Source organism: Dendrobates tinctorius, unplaced genomic scaffold (genome assembly GCF_039654945.1).
Source record: "Dendrobates tinctorius isolate UK_male_01 unplaced genomic scaffold, ASM3965494v1 ptg000140l, whole genome shotgun sequence".
Lineage (NCBI taxonomy): Eukaryota > Metazoa > Chordata > Amphibia > Anura > Dendrobatidae > Dendrobates > Dendrobates tinctorius.
In genome coordinates, this window is record NW_027361808.1 from 2733955 (window position 1) to 2743941 (window position 9987).

General features: G+C 43.4%; 1 long non-coding RNA gene across 1 annotated transcript; it reads right to left on the reverse strand.

Annotated features, from left to right (window-relative positions):
- Positions 1–2017: 2017 nt before the first annotated feature.
- Positions 2018–8890, reverse strand: LOC141049009 (uncharacterized). Its single transcript, XR_012220229.1, has 2 exons — positions 7667–8890; positions 2018–3130 (listed from the first exon to the last, which is right to left on the reverse strand). It is a non-coding gene; the product is annotated as an uncharacterized lncRNA (long non-coding RNA).
- Positions 8891–9987: the final 1097 nt, after the last annotated feature.

The window sequence follows — 9987 nt, forward strand, 5'->3', positions numbered from 1 at the left end:
GCTTCATAACTTTTTGGATATGGTCTCTTTGCGGTTTATTATACTCCATTGAGATTTGGGCATATAATAGGAGGCAATACCCAGCCCCTTTTACAGCCCTCTTTCTGCTTAATATTTAGTCTCATGTTTACTCATTTACCTATGCACATTATGAGATGTTTATTTCATAGGCATTCTTATACAACTAATCACGAACATTGCTTCTATGGTGCGGCTTTCTATTTGTCATAGTGTCTGCACTCTTTTTATGAAGAAAAAAAAATATTTTGTTCAAAACAGTTTTTAATATATCCTAATGAAATTTCATATAATTTTAGACATAGCTTCCTTTTGTTTCTTTTTTGATGTATTTGAAGCTGTCTTTCCTAGGCATTTATCTATTTTTGAGTTTGTGTATTTTTTAGGTGGTCCTTCATCCACACTATGATTGACCTAGCTGTGTGGCATGGTGCATTGTGCTGCTGGAAAAACCAGTCCTCAGAGTTGAGGAACATTGCAAGAGCAGAAGGAATCAACTGTTTTTCCAGGATAACCTTGTATCGGGCTTGATTCATAAATCCTTTGCAAAGATTAACCTGCCCAATTCCAGCCTTGCTGAAGCATCCCCAGATCATCACCGATCCTCCACCAAATTTCACAGTGGGTGCACAACACTCTTGCTTGTACACCTTTCCAGTTTTCATGCTAACCTTTAGACGACCAGGTGTTGGGCAAAGCGGAAAATTAGACTCATCAGAGAAGATTACCTTACTCCAGTCCTCTATGGTCCAATCCTTGTGGTCTTTTGGCAAACTTCAGCCTGGCTCTACTTTGCTTCTCATTGATGAAAGGCTTTTTTCTAGCTTTACATGACTTGAGCCCTGCTGCTAGGAGTCTATTACAAACTTTTCTTACCGAGCACTTCACCCCAGCTGCCATTTTCTATTCCTTTTGTAGGTCACTTGATGTCATCTGGCGGTTGCTGAGTGATTTTCTAATAAGATGACGGTCATCCCGGTCAGTGGACAGTCGTTTTCGCCCTCTGCCGGTCTGTAGCTTTTTTGTCCCCAATATCTGCTGGTTGACCTTGTTGTAATGGACTGGCGAAATTTTAAGGATGGAGGCAACTTGACACTCACTGTATCCCTCTGCTAGTAAAGCCAGAATTGAGCCCTTCTTTTCCTCATTCAAGTCTTTTCTTTTCAACTCCTTTGGCATGGTTAAAAGTTATTTTTTCATTCCTATTACTTTTGGGATATTACTAGCACTTGTTTTGCCATCCAGCTTGTCCTATTGCAAGAGGACTGTGAACACCACAGCAGGTTTTTTATGCTTTCCTTCATTAAATAAGATTTGGTTCAGGATATCACCTAATCAGAAGCACATTAAGTAGAATGAGATGTACTCTGGTTGGAATTCAACTGACACTGGAATGGAATGGCCATCAGACATTACAGAAGCTGATTTTTATAAAACTGTGCAGTAGTTTCTTAATTTTTGCGAGAGTTGTATATGTTTGAGTCAGTTTTCTCTATACTTTCATTAACGTGAACCTATCTTGATCAGATGTACTGGACACTGGTATTATATCTACTTACCCCACTAGAGGGAGATATTGCCCATATATTATGTGTTGTTCTATTATCCCTTTCTCAGGTTTGTTTTTTATAATGTGTTCTCATACATTTTTCTCTATGTGAGCTATATTTTCATCTTCTTACCAGATACTATTTACAATTTTTAGAATATTCAGAATATTTCTTTTGGGGCAATTTGAGCCTCAGGGAGAATATTTAACTAGTGGGAGTAACTCTAATTTCTCAATAGGATATAACTGGAATGTTTTTTTTCTCTGCAGTAACCTTTTTTAACTGTTTTTTTCTGTATATGTACTTAGTAAACTTAGTTTTTTTTATTTACCATTTGTTGAGAAATCTCTTTAAGGCTATGTGCCCACGTAGCGTTTTAAAACGCTCACTGTAAGAAAAAGTCCTACTGAGAGCTGGAAGAGTCGGGAAGAAGTTCCACAGACGATCTCTTATCAAGCTGAGGTTGAAGGTTTATTCGGAGATACACAGCAAGACAGATACAGAATAACAGAGGAGCTGGAATATGCGGGCAAAAACAGGAATACAGACAGGCAGAGATTCGCTAGGAAGTCTGGCGATGGTAAGGCTCTGTGCCCTGGCCATGGTGAGGCACAGTGGCATGATGGCGATGGAATGGCCCCCGATCGACAGTAACAGGGGCTTCTTATACATTATCAGAACAAAGAAAGCTGCATTTTGCCGCAGAGGGCGTTAACATTATAATTCTAAGGCGTTTTCATGGTAATCTACAGAAACGTGGTTTAGAAAAGAGAATATAATGACATAATATGAAGATATTAATTAACATTTCTTCAAGCAACACTAAAACCCATAAGTCATTGGTATCTATGGCTACTGTCCTAAAATCTTATCATTGTCTCCAGTCTAGGTCCCTAAATTCTTACATCCTGACATTTTAACTACTCTACTCTTCGCTACCACACTATCACGTATAAGCATACTGACCATATATTTGGTAACCTGTGACCCTATTGATTGATCCAATCTTCCTCTACGCACATCGGCTGAGGTTGCTAGGAGACATGATCTCATTTTCCATCCTCCATTTAATACATTTTATCAGCTCTTTTGTAAAAGTTGAATCTTCTCTAACTTTCAACAAAATGGCTGCTAGAGACAACATGGCCGCTCAGTATATTATGACTGACCATTCTCTTACAAGTCCCCCTCTTGTACTCTATCCAGAGTACAACATACAGGACTGTAATATTCATTGGTGAATTACTGAAAATAAGAATATTGAGGTAATTCAGCACTTTATGCACGTGTGTGTGTAAGGCAAATGTCCCTAAAAATAAAACAAACACATAATAAAAAAATAATTCAAATAGTCCCGAAAAAATAAGTTGCACAAATAGTCAAGTCTTTTGGTCTTTTCAATTCTTTTGGTCTTTTTCTTCTCATTCTTTGTCTTCTGGATTTTCCTTATCTTCTCCCCCTCTCACACTATCAGAGTCCCACTGTATAGTGTGAAACATCTTCTCCTGATCATCCAATAGGTTCATGGTCCCAGGAGTCGAATATGAAAATCTTCAGCGGACCTGGAGAAAATAGAAAAAAAGAGTGGAGTATCAGTCCTTACCAGAAATCTCAGTAAAATAATTAAGAAGTCTATACTGATTGATATGAACCATTTTAATCACCTTTTTAGCTTGAAAATTTGAGCAAAGACTTAACCATTGTTGTTGGGATGTAAAGCACTAGTCTATCATTAACCCGTTAGTAGTACAAGCACTCCCCCTCAATGGGCAGGGACTCAAGGGAATTGAACAGAGATGAGTCTCCATCCTTCTCCTGTGCCTTTATGAGATCTTGAAGAGAACAATAAACAAGGGGGGGGCTCTCGGGGTTTTTTTTTTTTAGTAACTGCAGCGATGACTTCTTGAGGATATTTGTCATCGCCTGTGAGTGCAGCCTCCTTGGCCGCGTGATCTACATATGCATTGCCAAGGATGTGGGGGTCAGGAATCAACCTCTGGTGTCCCTTGATTTTACAGAAGGACCATAATTTTGGAAATTCTTTACCCCGTTGCTCAATTTGTTTTAGAATGTCTACATGCTGCAAGGGCTTGTTCTGAGAATCAACCATCTCCCTAAGGGCCCATACATTAAGATATAAAGTGAGTGACGACACGACATATGCGCTATCACTGAAGATATTCATTGGCTCTGGACACACGAGAATGACCTGTAAAGCTGCTTCCAACTCAGCTCTTTGAGCGGAGAAATGACCAGGGAGTTTATACTGCAGCAGCAATGGCTTAGCTGGAAACCACACAGCGAAGCCTGTGACGTAATGCCCCTCATGCCAATAGCGAGCTCCGTCAATATAGGCACAGGGGATTCCCTCTTGAAAATCTGCTCGGAAGGGAGAGGGAGTAACATTAGCCTGTTCAATTTGACAATCGTGACTTTTTCCTGCATACTGCATCATCTGGGCTAAGTGATATTTCTCACCCACCTCAACTTGTAAGTCTCTAGTCTCAAAATCAATGATCCATTGGGCCATTCTCTGTGAACTAATACCTGAAGCTTTTCCCTTCAGCAAAGTTTTTAAAGTGACATGCAGGGTTTGTAGAATTAAAGGAGCAAATCCCACTATATGCTTCACTTGATTCATAGTCCAGTGCACGCCCAGTAGGTGCTTCATGCACTGAGTGAATCCTTTTTCCACGGGAGTCAGCAACCTGGAGTAATAACCTAGGGCATACAACTGACTAGATACCTCGGGGCTTTCTTTGGGCCATTTTTGTAGGAGCACTGAAGAAATAGAGATATCACCGGTGTGAGTCTGAATGTAGAAAGGCTGGGAAGGGTCAGGGTTAACCAATGCAGTAGCTGCCGTAAGGGCGCGCTTCAATCCCTCAAAAGCCTGTAAGGCGGTTCCCTCTACATTAACAGGGTCAAAGTCATTATCAACATTTTTCAATAAATCATACAGTTAGTATGGGGACAGCCTGAATAGCTTTAACCCTATCATGCATGGGCTTCTTTCCTTCTGCTGAGACAGACACACCCAGAAATTTAACCTCTGATTTCATCAATTGTACTTTATCTAGACTCATTTTGAGTCCTGCATTTTGTAAAGCCTGACAAACATTTTCAAGGGTTTCTCTGTGTTCACATTCATCGACAGTTTGAATCAACAAATCATCCACATACTGTAAGACTTTGTCTCCACACCCCAGGGGTTCTAACATCTGAGCCAATGCCTGATGGAAATACACAGGAGAACTGTGAAATCCCATGGGCAGCCGCGTGAACAAGTATTGCACATTTTCAAAAGTGAATGCGAAGCGGAGTGCAGATTCAGGTGTTAGGGGTACTGAGAAAAAGCCATTTGCAATATCCAAACAAGAAAATACTTTACAATCACTCCTCAGCTGCGACATAACTTCAGGGACAGATGCAACAAGGTGAGCAGCTGAGGGAGTGTACTTATTTACAAGTCTCAGGTCTACTACCATTCGAAAACTGCCATCTTCCTTTTTTACAGGTAGAATAGGACTGTTACATGGAGAATTTCCTTTCACAACAACACCTTGTTTCTCCAATTCACTGACTGCTACCCTTATGTAAGGGATTGCGTCCTCCGGAATACGGTACTGACGCTGGAAAGGTGGCAGTTTTTCACCATCAATTTTAACCTGAGTTTGCATTAACCCACAATCAGTTTTCTTTGAGATCCACAATTCAGGGAACTTTTGCTTCAATTCATTCTTTAAAGCATCATTGTCAGTGTTTTCAACATTTTCATTAGCACCTAATCCGAAACTAGCAATGGGTAATTTATGACTCTCCTCCTCCTCCTCCTCCACAGGGACAATTACAGAACAGATAGTGGCTTCTTTGTTCCGCCACAAGACTTTGTTACATAAATCAACAACAATTCCCATTGCTCCCAAAACATCAGTTCCCAAAATAGTGTTCCGTAACTGTGGGTTTACCCAAAAAGCACATCGAAGACCCCTTTGCTTCGATCCCCCTGTGTCCTGAAATCTCAGGTTTACTGTACGACTTTTTACCGCCTCAATACAGGATCCTTCGAATCCTACCAAAGTTGTAGTTTCAGGCAGTCCAGGGGGTGACTGCAATTTGTGTCGTGTTATTGAAACTGAGGCTCCTGTATCGATGAGGATGTCTTCCCAAGGCAGCCCCTCTATTCTCCCTCTGACATAAGGTCTACCGTCCCTGCCCAGGGAAAGGGGAGCAAGGAGGGTGAGGGGAACAGGGGGTACACTCCATCAATCAGTGTTACCTGCCGTGGGAAGCCCGAAAAATCCATCATCCCCATCTGGGCACGGCTTCCGTCCAACAGCTGCCACTCCGCCCCAAAGAGATCCTTGGTCAGGGTCCGGTCCTCATGTTCCCGCAGCTCCTTAATCAGCGGAGCATAGGGACGAGGAGGAGTGACCCCTCCCTGAACAGCATGGACCTCCGGGCGCGGATGAGTGAAAGCTATTGGAGAGGGAGCAGGAGCAGAAGGCTCCTGGGAAACTGGGTTAACCATTTGAAGACCGTTGTACTGCTGATACTGCCTAGGGTCATTCACTGCTGGGTACGGAGGTCTAACTCCGACAGGTGGTCTAAAGAACTCCCGGGTCTGTTGGGGATTAAATGGTGCCCGGGGTTCTTGGGGAACAATCCCTGGCACAAAGAGGGGACAAAACCGTTTAAAGTGTCCCAACTGCCCACAAAGATAACACACGGGAGGACCTCTCGTGGGATCCCTTGGGGGCTCTGCCGAACGGGACCTGCCCATTCTCGGCAGCTGGCCGTACCCCCCCGGAACTCCTGGCCTCCCGGAATCAGCAGATACACCCCGAGGTGAATGGTATGCAAAAACATTAGACTCATCACCCTTCACCTCGGATTGCATCGTTCTAACATTGGTTAATAAAGCCTCCACCACGTCCTCAATTGATCCCGCATTTTGCAAAACTCCCGATTTAAAAACTCCTTCCAGGGGCACCTTTTTTACAAATTGTTCCATCATGGCAAATTTATCACCCTGGTCCATCCTATCTAAGGTCTTATCAAACACAACGCACCAGGCTGCAACCCATTTATCTGCCTCAATCCTGAGATCACTCCCCTTTTTAATTTTAAAGGAATCTAACAATGCCGGGGAGGGCTTTCTCCCCCCTAACTTCTGTGAAATCACAAACTTCATTCTTCCCTGCGGCTCTGTCAATTCACACTGAACACCCTTCGCTTGCTGGGCTTTCAGATGGGACATGAACTCAGGGGGCACAAAAGACATGAAATAACGGGAAGCATCTTCCTTAGATTTAATTTGAAATTTATCTAGCCATGATTCAAAGCCAAGGACATTACGAAATACTCCCTTACTTTCCTCCCAATTAGGCAAATTTTTGATAAATTTAAGATGGACCAGAGACATTTGGGTAGGGGTTTTTCTTGGGGTAGAGGCAGTGTCATCGTTAAATTTAAAATCTACCTGTGATGAATCATCCCCTTCCTCGTTCAATTCTTTACTTAACTGTGCCTGCATAAGTTGAAGCTGCCGGGACAACCTATCCTGTGTAGTGGTATATTCTCTAATCCAGTCTCCTAACATTGACTTCCATTCTGAGACTGTGTCTACGTCAGCCCCGCACTTCCCCACTGCAGACTCCATCTGTGCTATAAGTGCTGTCAAAGGCTCCAACTCAACCCCCTCCTTTTGTGTTTCCTCTGCTCCTCTCAATGTCTCATTCAGCTGTTCTAATCTCTCCCCGTACACTGCCCCTGCCCGGGTAACCCCATATACATACTGTGGTGTAGACTGTTTATCAAGAGCCTGATCAAAGGTTATGACTGTCTTACACAAAGCCGATACCCGGCTGTTATTTCTCCCTAGCGAATTCTTTCTATCTAGTTCCCTGTTTTCTGTGGTAAACCATCGCATACAATTTAACCACGTAGTTTCCACATTAACCCCCTCCAGCTGGGGTGTGCCAGCATATTTCTCTGCCTGCTTCCGTAACCACTCGATATTTACAGTGGTCTACAAGGACGAGTTTTACTCTGTCCTAGTATCAACAAATGCAATTTAAGCAAAGTTAGATACTCACACCTCTCTCGAATGGAAGACCTCCTGCCGGCTGTTTGGGGGTCGACCAGATATCAAAAGAGGTGCAGCCGTGATTCCAGCCTCACTCGTTAGCTTGCCAGGCGTCTCCCCACGCCCTTTTAAAGCTTCTTGCTACCGGGCACAAAAAAATTCTCACGTCCTTGTAGATAGCTTCTTCTTAGTTACTCATCTTTTATAGTCTTTTTCTTTGTCCGTGGTTTTCTTATAAAAAAAATCGGGCAGGCGGTCTCGGAGCGATCACGAGAGGTTCTCCTTCAGGCTGGCTTACTTTGATCGGTTTCACGTGTGGCCACACGCGTTTCTTTTATTTTTTCTCTTCCTCTTCCCACCTCCAAGCCCTCATCTGCGGCTTCTTCCACAAAGGTTCTTCTGGAGGCCACTCTCCGGAGCTGCTCCTCCTGGCTGGCAATCGCCACTTGTAAGAAAAAGTCCTACTGAGAGCTGGAAGAGTCGGGAAGAAGTTCCACAGACGATCTCTTATCAAGCTGAGGTTGAAGGTTTATTCGGAGATACACAGCAAGACAGATACAGAATAACAGAGGAGCTGGAATATGTGGGCAAAAACAGGAATACAGACAGGCAGAGATTCGCTAGGAAGTCTGGCGATGGTAAGGCTCTGTGCCCTGGCCATGGTGAGGCACAGTGGCATGATGGCGATGGAATGGCCCCCGATCGACAGTAACAGGGGCTTCTTATACATTATCAGAACAAAGAAAGCTGCATTTTGCCGCAGAGGGCGTTAACATTATAATTCTAAGGCGTTTTCATGGTAATCTACAGAAACGTGGTTTAGAAAAGAGAATATAATGACATAATATGAAGATATTAATTAACATTTCTTCAAGCAACACTAAAACCCATAAGTCATTGGTATCTATGGCTACTGTCCTAAAATCTTATCATTGTCTCCAGTCTAGGTCCCTAAATTCTTACATCCTGACATTTTAACTACTCTACTCTTCGCTACCACACTATCACGTATAAGCATACTGACCATATATTTGGTAACCTGTGACCCTATTGATTGATCCAATCTTCCTCTACGCACATCGGCTGAGGTTGCTAGGAGACATGATCTCATTTTCCATCCTCCATTTAATACATTTTATCAGCTCTTTTGTAAAAGTTGAATCTTCTCTAACTTTCAACAAAATGGCTGCTAGAGACAACATGGCCGCTCAGTATATTATGACTGACCATTCTCTTACACTCACTAAAAACCGGACTCCTTCCCAGAAATCACGCGGTTTTTTCCGCGCGATTTCACAGCGATTTTACCGCGATTATGATCGTGATTTTGCCGCGATTTTCGCGTGCGATATTCAAGCACTTTCCAAGCGATTTGAAGCATCGCTTGGAAAGTGATTGACAGGTTGGTCACACTCGTCAAACATAGTGTTTGAGAAATGTGACCAGGTTTTTACTATTGAGGCCGCCTATGCGGCATCAATAGTAAAAGATAGAATGTTAAAATGCTAAAAAAAAATAAAAAATCGGTGTATATTTATCTTCCGGCGTCCCGCGCTGCCATCCCGGGCCTCAGCGTTCCCAGTAATGCCTTGCGAGACCTGTGATGACGTAGTCTCGCATTGCTATAGCGATCTCGCAAGACCGCTAGAGTCACGCGAGACTGCGTCATTACAGGGCCTTGCCACAAGGCATTACTGGGAACGATTAGGCCGGGAATGCAGCGCGGGACGCCGGAAGGTAAATATTCCCTGATTTTTTTTATTTTTTATTCTTTTTTTTACAGGGGTATGGTACCCAGGGCCTGGAGGACAGTCTCCTCTCCTCCACACCGTGGGTACCAACCGCACATGAGACACTTAACTTCCCGCATGGTGGGCATAGCCACATGCGGGAAGTAAGCGATTCTCATGCATTCCTATGGGTGCGGAATCGCTGCAATTGTTTGCGATTCCGCACAAAAGAATGAGCATGCTGCGATTTTTTCCGCGATGCGATTCCGTCGCGGAAAAAAGCGCAGCATTAGCACAGCATGTGCGGAATGCCATAGAAATGCATGGGGGGCGTTCTGTACATGATTTTTAAACGTTTTCGCAGCATTTTCGCGCCGAAAATCGCGGCAAAAACGCTTAAAAATCGCTACGTGGGCACACAGCCTAAATTGGCTTTTCTGTGATTAGAAATGAGCAAATGGATCCATGGAGGATCGCTGTTCTGCCTTTTTCCACGTATGACGCTGTGTGGATTCCAGCATATGACTTAACCTTTCATCCACTCCGAGAAACAAGACTGTATGGGTGGTGCTTAAGTCTATTATTTATTGGGATGATATGG